Source organism: Marmota marmota, unplaced genomic scaffold (assembly GCF_001458135.2).
Source record: "Marmota marmota marmota unplaced genomic scaffold, marMar, whole genome shotgun sequence".
Lineage (NCBI taxonomy): Eukaryota > Metazoa > Chordata > Mammalia > Rodentia > Sciuridae > Marmota > Marmota marmota.
The window spans coordinates 61135347-61152244 of NW_026000037.1; the positions used below are offsets into that span (position 1 = coordinate 61135347).

General features: G+C 35.7%; 1 protein-coding gene across 1 annotated transcript in view; it reads right to left on the minus strand.

Annotated features, from left to right (window-relative positions):
- Positions 1–12831, minus strand: part of Atf2 (activating transcription factor 2) — a 100037-nt gene extending 87206 nt beyond the window's left edge. The window contains 1 exon segment of the mRNA XM_015479342.2: positions 12652–12831. The gene's annotated coding sequence lies outside the window, so the exon portion shown is untranslated.
- Positions 12832–16898: the final 4067 nt, after the last annotated feature.

The window sequence follows — 16898 nt, forward strand, 5'->3', positions numbered from 1 at the left end:
GCTAAATTGCTGAAGTTGGCTTTGAACTCATGATTCTCCTGCCTCAGCTTCCTGAGCCACTACTAGAATTATAGGCATGCACCACCGCACCCAGCCAGCATGACTTTTTAATATCTCTGTTAGGATTAGATTCTGCTGTTAATGACAGAAAACTTAAACAATGGCTTAAATTATTCAGAAATACATTCAATGGAAATGTAGGCAGTCCAGAATCATAAGGAACCCAGCATTGTTCTGTTTTGTTTCTCTGCCTTCCTCAATGCATGGCTTCCCCTTCATTGTTTTAAAAATGATTGCTCAAGCTCTAACCATAACCTCTACTGATTAGAAAACAAGAGAAGAAAAGTTGAGCAGCAGCTTCCCTTTAAGGAAAATTTTCAGAACTCTCATAGGAAACTTCTGCTCACATTCCATGGACCAGAACTTGGTCACACAGCCAAAGCTGGCAGAGAGTCTCCGACATATTTATTTCACCACAAACTTATTAATTAGAAATTTCAATATCTACCACTAACCAGAAAGAAGGGAATGAATACTGATAGACAATTAGTTATTTATGCCCTCACACCCATTTCATACTACAATGTAAGATGGTTAGATACCTCATAGAAATGAGTTGGCAGTCTACTAAAGGGAGCTTTTAAAAGTAGGTCTTGCCAGTGACAAAGACCAACATTCTACCAATAAAAGGTCAATTTGCATGTGACAAAGGAAGAAGGGAAAAAATCTGAAGACCAGGATGACAAAGCCCCGTGCAAAGAAACAACCGGAATCATTGTTTGGGAGACTAAATTCACATAAATTCACAAAACACAAAAATTATTAGACAGAACCATTATGTAAATAATGGAGTGCCCAAGGTGAGACTGGAGAAACACTCTGCAGAAAGCTCAGCTCCTAACTGCATTAAGAAAAGGTAATGAAGTTGGAAGCATGATGGTCAAAGGAGAAGTATTTTCTTCTACCATTATCACAGGACTATGGTCCCACTATCAGGCCAAGAAAGAATTTGGGAGATTTTTCTATTGCATACTGTTTTATAAGTAATTAAAACAACAAAGACAAAGCTATGAGAATAAAGAAAAAGAAGGACTACTACACTTTAGCTTATTAGCTTATCAGATTGTCTAAAACATTCTATTATGTTTGGATGGAAAACTGGGAAGACTCAATTCAAAGGTGGCAATTCTGCTTTAAATAGGATATTTAGTTATACAAATAGGATATTTAGTTATACAAATGTAAAATGGGACTATACATGGAACAGCAATTCAAAGGACAAATGGCTCTGTGGGATAACATAAATGTTTACCTATTTTAGGGGGAGATAAATTTTTTTCCAATTGTTTTCTTTCAGAGAAATGTTTATTTGGTAAATTAGGCTCTAAGTTTTCCTATTTGTATAATCATATAGAAATGATAATTTGAAGATTAAAACTACTTTTTTCTTTCTTACCTTGAAAGGCACAGATGTAGGAATCTCTCCTTTTCCACAAAATATCCTACCTAAGGTACAGGCATTTCTTACAATTAGATATAACTAACCTGAGGGTAGAATCTCTACCAAAAGGTTCAAATACTGCTAATTGTCATGGTAAGAGACAAGTATTGTGCCTGCAAACAGGCCTAAAAGATATGTATTAGTGTTAAAAGAAATCAATCCTGTACAAGAAATCAGAAGAGTCTAACATACCCAAGTACAATCCTGTGTGGTAGAGGAGGGTGGCATCTGTCCTTTGGGAGAAGAGGATCTAGACAGTAGTGAAAAAGTCTTAAAGAGGCAGTGTTCAAACTAAGTAATGTATTATTAAAGGGTCATGATTGTTTTCCAAGGGTACCTGGGCAAGCACATCTTCAACCTCTCTTTGCTTCCCTAAAACTGATGTGCCTATTTTCCCTGAATCCTCAATCTCATACATTTCAAAAAAGCCAAAAAGAGGGCTAGGACGGTAGTTTTATGTTAGAGCACTTGCCTACCATGTGCAATGCCCATGGTTCCATATCCAGTACTGTAAAATAAACAAACAAAAAAACCAATACTTCTCATCCACCTCAAATCCTTTTTTTTTTTTTTATTAGTTGTACTTGGACACATTATCTTTATTTTATTTATTTATTTTTTTATGTGGCACTGAGGATCAAACCCAGCACCTCCCACTTGCTAGGCGAGCACTATACCTTTGAACCACAGCCCCAGCTCCCCCACCTCAAATCTTATTGGAATGTATTGCCCTGGGTTGTAAAAACTTCCATTAAACAAAACAAATGGATAATTTAAAATAAGAATGTCTTAAAGCCTCTATTGATGAAGGCACCATTAAGCCTCAGGCTCATGCTTTTTCCCATTTCAGATAAATGCAAAGCACTAGTTAACAATGGTGCTTGTCCTGTGTTTAGAAATGTTCTGAATTTCAGATATACTGAATACTGTGATGACTAACAATAATCTTTAATGACTGCTTCTTTCATTCTTGAAATATTATCCAAAAATACAGCCTTGAGAGGGAGTTCCATAAGAATGAAGAAAAGAAGAAATTATAGGATACAAATCAATATATAAATATCAAGTTTTCCTACACACCAATATTGAACCTGCTGAGAAAGAAAGCAGAAAAATAATCCCATTCACAATAGCCTCAGGGGGTTAAAAAAAAGAGAGGAAAAACCTAGAAATAGGCGAAAGAACTCTACAATGAAAAACTAAAGAATGCTGAAGAAAGAAATTGAAGAAGACACTAGAATATGGTAAGCCCTCTCATATTCATACATCGGCAAAAATAATGTAGTTAAAATGGCTATATTACCAAAAGTCATACACAGATTCAATGCACTATCCTTCAAATTACCAAAGATATTCTTTCTAGAACTAGAAAAAAGCAAGTCCTAAAATTCACCTGGAAGACTAAAAGACTCAGAATACATAGCCAAAGCAATTTTAGGACAAAAAAGCAATGCTGGAGGCATTACAACACCTGACTTCAAATTATTCTACAGAGCTATAGTAACAAAAACAGTATGGTACTGGCATAAAAACAGACACATAGACCAATGGTACAGAAGACACAGACAAACCCACACAGACAGTCACCTGATCCTTGACAAAAGTGCCAAAAACTTGTTGGAGAAAAGTGCCTTTTTAACAAACGGTACTGGGAAAAATGGTTATCAATATGTAGAAGAATGAATCTAGATCCTTCTCTCTCATCGGCATCAAAGTCACCTCAAAATGGATCAAAGACCTAAAAATTATACCAGAAACTTTGCAACTCCTTAAAGAAGACATAGAGTCAACACTAAAACATGTGGGAGCAGGCTCACAACTTAATGGAACTCCAAAGCACAGGAAATAATATCAAGGATTAATAAACAGGATGACATCAAATTTAAAAACTTCTGCACAGCAAAGGAAAAATTTAAAGAGAGAAGCTACAGAATGGGAGAAAATCTTTGCTAGGTACTCCTCTGACAGAGGATTAATATCCAGAATATATGAAGAATCAAAAACCCCAATTAATAAATGGGCAGCTGGGTGTGGTAGCACATGCCTGTAATCCCTGTGGCTTGGGAGGCTGAGACAGGAGGATTTCAAGTACAAAGCCAGCCTCAGCAACAGGGAGGCACTAAAGCAACTTAGTGAGGCCCTGTCTCTAAATAACAAAATGCAAAATAGGGCTGGGGATGTGGCTCAGTGGATGAGTACCTGAATTCGATCCCTGGTTAACCAAAAAAGGGTAAATGAACTACACATATTTCTCAAAAGAGGAAATACAAACAGTCAACAAATATATGGAAAAAAAAAAGTTCAACATCTTTAGCAATTAGGAAAAAGCAAATCAAATCTACACTAAGATTTCATTTTACTTCAGTTAGAATGGCAACCATCAAAAAAGTACAACAATAATTAAATGCCAAATAAGATGTGGGGAAAAAGAAACACTTTTAACACTGTTGGTGAGATTATAAATTAGTACAACCACTATGGAAATCAGTAGGGGGTTCCTCAAAAATACTAGGAATGGACCCATCATATGCCCCAAGTATACCACACTTCAATATTAATTCTAAAGAATTAAAGTTAGCATACTATAGTGACACATGCATACCCATATACAGTACAATTCATAATAGCCAAATTATGGAACCAGTCTAGGTGTCTATCAACAGTTGAATGGATAAAGAAAATGTGGTATACATACAAAATGGTATTTTATTTAGCCGTAAAGAAGAATGAAATTATGTTATCTGCAGGAAAATCGATGGAACCTCAGAGCATTATGTTAAACAAAATAAACCATTCAGAAAGTCAAGGGTCATAAATTTTCTCATGTGGAAGCTAGAGAGGAAAAAGAAAAGAAAGAGGTGGTGGTGGTGTCTCATGAAAATTAAAAGAAGACCAGTAGAGTAGAGGAAAAGGACCGGGGGAGGGAAAGGGGATATCTTGAGAACAATTAAATTATATAGTTACACCATGTGCCTAAGTGCATAAAAATATGTAAAAATGATTTGCTATTATATATAATTATAATTCACTAATAAAAATATGAAAAGAAATCAATGAGAAATTCTGAAAATTTGAATATGTATTTGTTATAAAGTATGATAAAAGTGATCAATAAGATATTTTTATTTAAAACATTAAAATACATTGGATTCAAATAAAATTATATTGAAGGAATGGAAAAAATAACATTTTAATAAGAAAAAAGGAACAATGAAAATTTCCAACTGTTAATTAATTCACATTTTAAAAAAACAATTGTAGTATCAAATCATTATGGCAACTGATATTATAAGAGTGGTGTCTATATCTAGAAAAGCTAGGGATATTGGCCAAATTATGTTGTTTTGTATGCATATAACAACAAATCTCATATTTATGTACAACTATAACGCACCAATAAAAATGTGGAGGAAAAAAATAATCAAATGCATTAGAGTTTTCTTTTTGCAGTATTGGGATTGAATCTAGGGCCCCACATTTGCTACCTCTGAGTTATATCCCCAGTCCTTTTGTTATTTTGGGGGACAGATCCTCAACAAATTGCCCAGGCTAGCCTTGAACTTGCAATCTTCTTACCTCTGTTTCTCAAGTATCCAGGAATGCAAGTGTGGACCACTGTGCACAACCAGAATACTTTTCAACTATCCAAACTCAGATGAAAAATTTTAGGAAGCAATTTAGAAATGTACAGGTATAGTTTATGGAATTTCTTTGCAGAATATGTGTATAGTAGAGGTAGAATAGCTCCCATGATGTCCATGCTCTAATTCCAGGAACCTCTGAACAGATTATATTACATGGCAAAAAGAACTTTGTAGATGTACAAGATTACAGATTCTAAAATAGAGAGAATATTCTCAGTTATCTAGGTGGACCTGGTCTAGAGCACAGAACTTTGTTGATCTGGAGTTGGACATACAAGCAGAAAAAGAAATCAGACAAGTGAGATGCATGAGAGGACTTGATCTGCCACTATTTGAGGAGGACACATGAACAGTATTTCAGCTTCTAGAAGTAAAGAGCAGGCCTTGGCTGATAACAAGGAAGGGAAGGGGGATGACAGTCCTACAACTGCAAGCACTGGAATTTAGTCAATAACCTGAATGAACTTGGAAGCGAATTCTTCCCTAGAGACTCCAAAAAGGAACACAGCACTGTCAACACATTGATTTTGGTTTTGTAAGACCCTAAGCACAGAATGAAATTCTGTCATTCATGACAACATGGATGGAATTAGAGATCATTAGGAGAGTAAAATAAGACAAACTAAAAAAAAAAAAAAAAAAAAAAATTTACAAGTACCATGTGATCATGCTTTTGTGTAAACAAACAAACAAACAAAACCCAAAAAATCTCCAAACCAATCTCATAGAAGTTGGGAACAAAATGATGGTTACCAAAGCCTGTAGTGCAGGGTGAAAAGTTGATCAATGGGTACTAGTTACAGTTAGTGATAGGAAACTCTTTGTGTGGTACTGCACAGTAGAATGACTACAGGTAATAATTATGTATCTCAAGAAAGGATTTTGAATGTTTTCACCAGGAAGAAAAGATAGATGACCAAGGAGACCGAAATGCTCAACCTGACTTGAATGCTACACAGTGTATGCATATATCAAAATAACACATGGTACCCCATTATTATGCACATTTTTTTTTTTAGATATCAGAAAAAAATAAAAAGATCCCAAGCAGATGACTCAATTGACCTTACCAAGGCTTCTGACCTCCGGTAGCTATAATATGTTTGTATTATTTTAAGATGCTCAGTGTGTGGTAATTTGTGAGGCAGGAATAGAAAATTAATGTAGGAAGATGGACTTGTACTCCACAACTTCAAGGACAGCAGCACCAGAGAGGCTCTGTGCTTGTATGTATATATGTATGTATGCATGTATGTATTTATTTACTGGTGGTGCTGGGGATTGAAGCTAGGGCCTCACACATACTGGGCAAGCACTATATAAATGAGCTATACTACAACTTCTTTTATCTTGGTTGAATGCCAAAAAATGCAAGAAATAATCCCAGAGCTCACCTTGGGAACAGCAATATGGTCATAATAGCAAATCTAAACCCAGGAGTTTGAAAACCTATAGTCATGACCTAGAAACATTTCACTCTTCCTTTCAATTATCTTGGACTTCCTACACTAGGGCAATCTAAATAGCATAATTACACTGTGATCCTCTTCAGTAAGAAACAACATGCCTTTCAAGGTTGTCAAAAAGAATTAAGGAAAACAATATATGCAATTATTGGTTTATATTAAGTTTTTCTGCAATATTTTTATTTTAGTTTCCTTTCTTCTTTCTTTCATTATTGGGTCCTCTAAAACTGAACTGTACCCCCTGCTCCCTCCTTCCTGCTCTGTTTTTGGTACCAGGGATTGAATCTAGAGGCACTTAACCACTGAATCACATCCCCAGTCTTTTTATTTTGAGACAGGATCTTGCCACGTTGCTGAGGTAAGTCTTGAATTTGCAATCCTCCTGTCTCAGTCTCATGAGTCACTGGGATTTTAGGCATTTGCTACCATACCTGGCTGGTCTCCCTAAATTTGGAGGCTGGCCTTGAGCTTTTCAATCCTCCCTGCCTCTGCCTCCTGGGTAAATGGGATCACAGGCACAAACTACTACACCAAGCTTACTTTAACTTCAAATGTACATTCTCCTAATGCCTAATTAATACCTAATCTTACTCTCTTTTCATTTTTAAAGCCAGAAACTAGTAACTACATATTATAGCCATAATATGTCAATTAAAAAAATGAAGAATATTTTTAAAACTATATATCAAAATCCTCTGTGAAAATTAAACTAATCTTTAACACATTGATTTATTCATAAAATTGATGTTTATTTCATTAATAGAGAGAAAAAATACAAATGTTAGAAAAAGTTAAAGCTCATTTTAATGAGGAAAGCAGTTTCCACTTTTTCTTCACTCACAGAAGACATGACAGATGTCTTTCACATATATCACAATCCTTAAGAGTATACTAAAGTTTTGATGAAATTTTTCAAAGCTGATGGGACACACAAAAATCATGTCAGACTTCCTGAGACTATATTTGAGTATGTGAATATCCCAATATCTCAAAAACTTTCTTTAATAAAAATAACAGTAGTCCAATTTTTAACTTCATTTTTAAAGTGAGTTGATTATTTTCAGATCTCTAATCCCTGTTTTATGGAAGGTAAGCCAGTTCTTGCTTTACAGTTTAAAATTACAACAGAATAACATTAAAAGCATATAAATACAAAGAACTTACAGATTAAGAGTTATGAATATAAAGTATGAGTGCAAGTCTTACTATATCACTTTAGATTTGGTAATGGAATCAGTCTCATAATGTCCACAGCATACTTTTACCTAAAGGTAGATGAATAAAATATATATCTTTGTTGTGTTTTGCCCTCCCTCACTAAAAACTTAGCTTTTTTGGTAAAAGTAGAAAGAAGCTGGGTGCAGTGGCATACACCTGTAATCCCAGTGGCTTGGGAGGCTGAGGCAGGAGGATTGCAAGCTCAAAGCCAGCCAAAGCAAGGCCCTAAGCAACTCAATGAGACCCTGTCTCTAAACAAAATGCAAAATAGGGCTAGAGAAGTGGCTCAGTGGTTAAGTGCCCGAGTTCAATCCCTGGTACCCCTCAAAAATTAATAAAAAATTTTAAAAAGTAAAAAGAAAATAGAAATTCATAATTCACTAAGAACTACAACAATTTATAGTCATCACCACTACTGATAATACATCAATTAAAATTTCTCATTTACAAAGAGAGCACAAACAAGATAAACTACACTTTATATATAATTTCCATCAAAACACTAATAAGCTCACCTCTCTCCCTTCCTCAAAGTATGTCCAAGTTCAAGTAAGTGAAAGTGATATTACTAATAGGAAAAACCCTTAATCCTAATCTATATTTCAACAATCATTAAAATCTGCTTTACAAACAACAAAAGACATCAGTAACTCTCAACACTGTGGATGAGAATTGATAATGTAGTTATATTACTTGAATAATTACTAAGGACTTTAAAAGACAACCATCAGGACTGTTATTTTAATTCATCATAATCTCCTATGAGGAAGAAATAAAAGGTCTCACTAGATTGTTTATGGTGAAATTGGCCTAGAAGAAAAAAAAAATGGATTTTATGGAAATTACAGTATAATTTTATCACCTCAAACATGTGCATGCTAAAATACTAAAAATTTGATATAGAAAAAATCTGATTTGGGAGAAGGGTCACACATGGAACAAAAAATACATGATACTCTCTTAAATGGATTTATGAAAATTCTAAATTAGTAAATCCCAGTACAAATAAGTTCCTAGGGAAAACCCAACTTTGTTGTCAAAACTACCAAATAGATGGATGGTGTATTATTTTCAAGCAACATCATAAACATCCTTCAAGTGGCTGTACTACATTAGTATTTCTGAATAAACTTCATCAATAATTATTATATTATATGTTGAGTTCTCATTAAGTTCCTGACACAGTTTTAAGCATTCTATAAACATTATCTGAATACTTACAAGGTTTACAGTTAAGTGTTATTCTCCTTAAAGGAAAATGAGGCACAAAAAAAAGACATAATTTGTCCCACAACATAATACAGCTCCTAAGTAGTAGACTCATGACAATCTGGCTCCTAAAAAAAAATTATCCCCAAATCCTGACTACATACTTACTATGTGCCAGAAGAAGATATCAAAGAAACAAAACCTTAGTCAATTTGGCTACAACACACACAGACTTTATTTGAAGGATTACCTATAGGAAAATGAATTTGTCATTTTGAATCTTAATAATTATCAATAATTATTAATCATGAATTATTAAGATTCAAAATGACAAATTCGTTAAGACAGAAACCCTATGGAACCTATAGTTAAAAGTCTATAATCTTAATACCCTGAATATGCCCAATCTTGTCTGAAATCTATAGTTCAAAAAGCAGAAAAAAAATGAAAAATATTTGTCAAACTACAAAAACATATGGTTGACTAAATAATTTCAAAACTACTAAATAATATAACTTAGTGCCATTAATAATTCCCAATTAAGCAATCACATTTTATTTAATAAGCACAATTCCAAAGTCAGCAAAATTATAGCAGAGCTACTGCATTCATAGTCTGATGACAGTGTAAACTTGGTCAACTCTACTTGGGGAGAAGCAAAAATTTAGCAACTGTAGAAACATTTATATCCTTTCAGCAGTAATCCCATTTGAGATTAGTATCCTATGGAAACAGTTCAAAAGAAGAGAAAGCTACATGAACAGAGCTGTTCAATTTAATGTTATTGAGAGGAATAAAGTACAAACAATTATTTCCCTTTGGGGTCCTTAGAATTGAGGAAATTTTAACAGTAATTTGGCTGTCACATAATCATCAAATATTACAAAGGTTAGAAAAGTAAAATAAACAATATTTATGATATTCTAAATTCTGCAAAAACCAGATAGTATGTATATGCAAATTAGAAGAAAACAGTAATAATGAAAACAATTATTTGTTAGTATGGTAAAACTGGAGTTGATCTCTAATAACAGTATTCCAATAAATGTTCAATAAACAAAAGGAAACATTAGTGTAAGGAGTAAAATTAAGAAAAAAAACAAAGCTAAAATTGGAAGAACAAAGGTATAAATTGGAATACAAAAGATTAGGTTCCACATAGTAAAAAAATTTCAAAAATATTTATAAATTTAAGGCCAATGTTAAGAGATGAAGATAATTATGCAACACCAAATAACTAAAGTTCATTTGGTATTTTGCCAATTACAATTCTCACACTTTATTCAACAATAATAATTATCACACTATATACTGAGTTCTCATTAAATTCCTGACACTATTGTAATCATTGTACAAATATTATTTGAATGCTTACAACTGGCTTTCAATTAAGTGTTGTTCTCCTTAGAGGAAATTTTGTTTACATCCCTTTTTGTTGAACAAAAATTCTTAAGTTTTTAAATCACTTTACTACCTTTGCTAAAATGTCATATCCAGCCCCCCAAAATTGCATTTAAGTAAGGAAGACTTTACTACTTTGTTTTCAAGGGATATTTTAATAAGAAAAACAAAGAGAAAGAAATACCAGCTTATAGACATATTTCACAGTAGGAGGAAGAGCGTGAAGAAAAAAATGAGTGGAAATAGCATTTATAGTGGAATTGTTTACCTGATCTAGCAATTCAATTTAGTAGCAAACAACATAAATCATTGAAACTATTGTTATTTAAAATACAAAAATTCAGGTAAAAAAATGTAGATGATTTCTTGAGAGTAAATGCTAGTAATAAGTAGAAGGTATTTGATGGATAGAATGTATTTTTTAAACAATACTTACATAGTTTCCAAATTCTGAATACTAATAAAAGCGCCCTTCCAATTATTTGTTAAAGAGTGACATAACCTTTTCTAACATTAATTTAGTTTAAAAATACGAAAATAGAAAATACTCCAAACAAAAAAAGTTACAGGAATTTCTGGGTTACATATTTAATAAGAGAATAATATAATGCCCTTAATACAAAATGAACTTTTTTCATAAGGTATTTAAACAAGAATGACAGGAAATGCAATCAGATCTACAGAAGGTATTATGTACCTTAAACATACACAAAAGTTCCTGAAGATCCTTAACTGATAATTAAAATACAAAACACCTAAGTTCTAAACTACCACAATATTATATTAAAAATAATTTTTAAAAAACTCAACAGCAGTAACATCCTCAAAGCAAGAAGAAACATGTCTTAGGAGGACAGCATAACACATCACTTGTAAATCCGGAAGAGTCTTAGGAGTTATTTTACAAAAACTATTACACGATTATCAATAGCCTTAAAGATACATGAACTGTCTTAATTCTTGACGTGAATGGTGACCATTTTTTAAAAAAACAAACTTGTTTAAAAATGATCATTACTGGTAATGGCAACGCTGATGGTTAAAGTCTTCAAATACAACAAAAAGTGTGCTCAGAAGTCAGTGTGTGTTCTGATTTCAAGTATACATAACACGCATGTATTATCACTGTCTCCATAATGTATAATCCCTAAGAAATTATTAGCTTTCACATTATAATTAGGGATTAGTCAATAAGGCCTAAGGTTCATCAGGAGTATTTCCTTTTATTTCAATGTATTCATGATAGTTTTGCTATTGACCTCATCAGTTTCAAGACTCGCCAGTAAGGAAAGACAATGTTATACTACCTAGAGGCACAAAATACTCAGCTCCTCCTCCTCTTCCTAGCTTCGGTTCAACGAGCAAGCATGGAAAACATATATACATACACAGACACACACACACACACACGTACACACAATCCCTGGGTCCTGGTCCCTAAGGTATTGATAAAAAGCACAGATAATTTCCCTACAGAAGCTCTGCAGTTCACTCTTGCAGGTAAAAAATAGGAGAAAATACTAGAGTCAAAAAATCTGCACCCACACTTCAGCCCCGCCCCACCTGGAAAAAGTGGGGGATGGCGGGAGAGTGAGGGTGGCAGAAAGGACAGAAAAGGCCTAGGGCTTCAGCTTCTAGGTTCTCCATACCATCCGTGACACCAGTTTCCCCCGAAATCTGGGACCCAGACCTTTTTCCACCAGCGCCTCCCAATCTTCCCAAGCCATCACCAACAGGGTCCTTCAACCGCCTTAATCCTGGGTGGGGAGACCACAGTGGGCCCTTTGCCTGCCCAATCCAAGGATTGAGAAGGGGGATCTCCTTGTGTACTGGACGGATCCGTTGTGCACCCACGGACCTCTAAAGTGACCACAGGAGGAGACGGTAAATCGAAGGGAGGGGTCTTAAGAGGAGCCGTTATTCCTTTTTCCTCTTCGTTAGGAAAGCGCGCGAGAGGGAGGGGCCGGAACATCGAGAGCCAGTTACCTAGCGGTCCGGTCCCGCCGCTCAGGCTCCTACAGAAGACAACGCGCGCCGCTGAGGTAGCGGCACTTTCACCACTGCCCTAAGGGGTGGGATCGCGGCTGCAGCGCCCGAGGGGATGAGAAGCGGGGGGTGGGGACTACGGTGAGCGACGTCGCCATGTTAGCGCCTTCTTTCTCCGTATCCCTACAGTCTCCAGTCCTGCGGCCCTCTCCCCATTACTACTCACCTTTCCAGGTCACTTATTCATGATCCTTTCCGTCACCCGGGAGCCCAGAGCGCAGCCGTGTTTACAAACTACCCCTGGAGGAAAGGGCTGAACCACACTTTAAAGGCCACGGGCTCCCACAGGCTTCCGTCCTCTCTCGCGAGAACGGACTGACAACCCGTCTCTCCGCCCTACTCCCGGCATCCCCCCTTTCTTCTCGCGCCCCTCCCCTCCACGCACACGCCCCTTCTTGCCTTTCCTCAGAGGGAGTGCCTCCGGGTCAGGTGATTCCGTCAGGCTTAGGGACGGGGGCGGGTCCTCCGGAAGGCGGGTATGGAGAGGGCGGGAACCAAAGAATACTTGGACGCTGCTGAATGGACAAGCAGCCTGAAGGGCGGGAAGCTGCTCTGAAGGGGGAGGGAACAGAGGGCCGAAGGAGCATAGTCTGAAGCCAGGGGGCTGCGGAACACTGTGATTGGCAGCCAGCCAGAGGCTGCGTGGTGCCGGGGCGCGGGAGGAGGTGGCTGTGGAGGGCACCGGAGGAAGTTCGCGGTGAGGGAAAGAAAGGTGAACTCTGGAAAGGCTGCAAGTGACTGCAGTGAAGGCACGAAGTGTCCTCCAAGCCCATCCCTGAGACTTGGGTATTAACGTTTCTTGTCACTTCCCAGCCTTTTCTAGGGATATGGGTAAAATGTAAGGGGGCGCGCCCCTAAACCCACCCCAGGCTACCCGGAATCTTGAGATGGGACGCTTCTGTTAAACTGGTTTGGGAGGGCCGGTTTTGCCAGTAATCCCCACACCCTAACAAAAGAAAAACCGAAACCGACACGTCTAAAAAAAGAAGAAAAAAAGATCAGTTCTAAGTAGAACAGAAAAAACTGTTGTTCTAAATTGGTTTTGCTCAAATTTTACTAAGCTAAAACTGGTTCTGATTCTTAGGAGTTTTTCCCAGCACCAAGTGCGGTGTATGATATTAGCATATGATTAGGCTTGGTACCATAATTTAAAACAATGCAACAACCTATTTCTGAGACAATACTTTATATAATGGTGTGTCCTACTTTGTCAATCATCTTGTATTTGGTTATAGATAAAATATATCCATTTCAGTAATGATCATGTCAATCTTTTATAATTTAAGTAATCTCATTGATGATTTAAAGAGAACCAAAGAACACCACATTAGAATATCGCACAAAAATGGCACTCTTCCAACATATTATTCTCCTGCTTAGTAGGTTGTTGCAATGCCTAAGAAATGTCTGGTAAATTTGAAAATAATTTTTTTAAAAATGGACCAGAAAGATCATTTGATTAATGTTACAGGACAAAAGAGCATCTTTACAACTCGATTTGACACAGGTATACTCCTAAAAGCACAGAAAAAGTATGCTGTTGAAAAATATTTCTTAATATTGCTTTATGATTCTCTATACAAATTAAAGATCTCAGAGTTAATTGTAGGGATATTGGTTGTTCAACAAATAGGCACAAATTGAAAAATGTGATTGGGAACACTGAAAATTTGCAATAATGATTAAAAAAAAACCCCAAGCTTTTTTCAATGCCTTGTTTTTTCCATTTGTTAAAAGTTGATTTCTAGCTTATAACAGAATTATTACCTAGTCACAAAATGCACTCTCAGTCTTTCCACATCAAAGTGAAACAAATTGTTAGAAGAGTTTGGGGAAGAGTATTTAAGAGTTAATGAACCTGTAGTTCAATAATGATATCTGGCATGAAAGTGAAATTCTAATGGCATTGGACCTTTTAATAGGTTTCTGGCTTGTATACATGTATGTGAGCCAATTCAATCTTCTTTTAAAACCAATTTTAATTACTCGGGAAATATGAAAGAAGCCAAATTATTAACACTGTTTAGTTCTTAAAATTAAAGCACCATCCTATAATATCAGTAACATTGCAGTAGTGTTAGTGTAGTATAACACTAATTGTATCAGCAAAACATCATCTGCTCAGATTACGTATGGTGAAAATGATAAACAAAAATATGTGATTGACAGATCACAAATAGTTAGGTATAGAAAACATTCACTCAAATGGTGCTTCTCTCCATCTGACAAAATATCTGAGGAAAAAGAACTATAAATGTTAAGGCATTTCAAAAAAGCTTTGAATCAATTAGAGTAGTTTTTAAATAAAAGTATTTTTCCATTTGTATATATTAAAAATTTTGAACTAGTTTTTCCAGTTTGATTTATTTTCATTTTCAATTGGCAATATTGCTTATCTTTAACTTTTTCTCCTTATTCCTCCTTCTTCAGTCTGCAAATAGTTAATTATCCACACAATGCACTAGATATTGTTGTGTTTGTTTTGGGTACTGGGTATTGAACCCAGAGGTGCTCAATCACTGAGCCACATCTCCAGCCCTTTTTTTTTATTTTTTATTTTGAGACAGGGTCTCACTGAGTTGCTGAGGCTGGCCTTGAACTTGCGATCCTCCAGCCTCAGTCTCCCAAGTTGCTGAGATTACAGGTGTGCACCACCATGCACATAACTTTTAAAGTTAATATTTTTGCAGTCAGGGGATTGAACCCATGGCCTATGCATCCAAGGCAAATACACTGCTTCTGCGATATATCCCAAGCCCTCAAGAAACATGTTTTAAAAAATTATTTTGTGCTGGCATGCCTGTGATCCCAGCAGCTCACGAGGCTGAAGCAAGAGGATCACAAATTCAAGGCGAGCCTCAGCAAAAGTGAGGCACTCACGTCACTGAGGTGAGACCCTGTCTCTAAATAAAATACACAATAGGGCTGGAAATGTGGTTCAGTTTTTTTGTGCCCCTGAGTTCAATCTGGTACCAAAAAAAAAAAAAAAATTCTTTTGGGAGAAGAATCATTTATTAATATGAATAGTACTCTGATCTATTTTGAAAATTCAGTTTTAGCTATGTTTTAAAGAGAAATATGCTTAAAGTGAGAAGAAATAAAGGTGTTGAGGGAAAAACATGGAAACTATGCAAGAATGTTATTTGTATGAATTAGCAACCTGGCAGTTAGCAAAGTGACTCACTTTAGCTACATACTTCTAGCTAAATTACTATAGTTTTTCTACAAAGAGAAAAGCTAGATGAATGTACTCATTTCTGATCCCATTAACCTGTACAGCTCAGTAATCCAAATCCTCATAAAATTCTTCTTTTCAAATTTTCTTTCTTAGTTCCTCATCTTCAATATCCCCAATAGTCCTAAAGTTCTCTGAAATCTTCTGTTTACAAATGCAGAAAACTTCTGGGCTCCTTTGGTTGTCTAATGGTTCCATAAATGCATCCACCCAGTTTATTTTTAGGAGAATTAGTGAAGATCTGTTGAATTTCCTTTAAGAACCCAGCATGAAATGATGCTCAGTGTATACATATGTATTTCATTTTATGTCATGTCCTCTATGTTCATGCTTCCTATTTTTCTTATTTGGTGTCCTGATAAAAGTGTACTGATCTTTCTGAAATATAATTATGTGAGTGTATATTGATAGCCTCTTTTGTAAGTGCCTCAGGACATTGTTTTTCTCATGGATGTTCCAGATGTCAGAGCTTACATCTATTAGTAATTGCAAAATGTATATATAAACAACAAAAAGTTTTGTAACAAAAGTAAAATTCATGATTTATGGATAAAACTAGTATCCCTTAGATACAAAGAAGGCTGTTTGAAGAAAACTCATTTCAATCATGAAAATGTTCACTTCTAAATACCGTAAGAGCTCATGATTGCTTCTAAATGCTCTCAGAACCTTCCAAATACCATGGAACGGGGCATTTCAACCTTAATTGTAAGTATGACAGGGCTGTCAATCCATTAATCTATTATTGCTCATTAAAATTCTACTAAAAACCTGCCAATGTACATATAGGAGGAGAAATCATTAATTTATAAAACACAGTATCTGTTAATCTGCAACTAAACAAAACAAAAATACTCCAGGGCCTCTTGTGTCTGCCTTGTACAACTAGTCTCAGGTTCAGAGAAAGAATCTCCACATTTTTATGGTATCCTCAAGATGTAATCCCATGCAGTGGATTGACTGGGATTTTACCAGTGGGATCAAGACAAGTGTATGTGATGTGATATGAAAGAGTTGGACTCCTCACTTGATAATGGAGAGATGAGATGTGAACTATGTGGTCCAAAACATTTCAGTTGATTTTTTGGTGGCTTCTACATCATAACAGATTTTCTTTTCTTACCCTAACAGCCCAATGTGTTTTCTTGCACATTGCTGAAATTGCTGAAGTGGCCTGT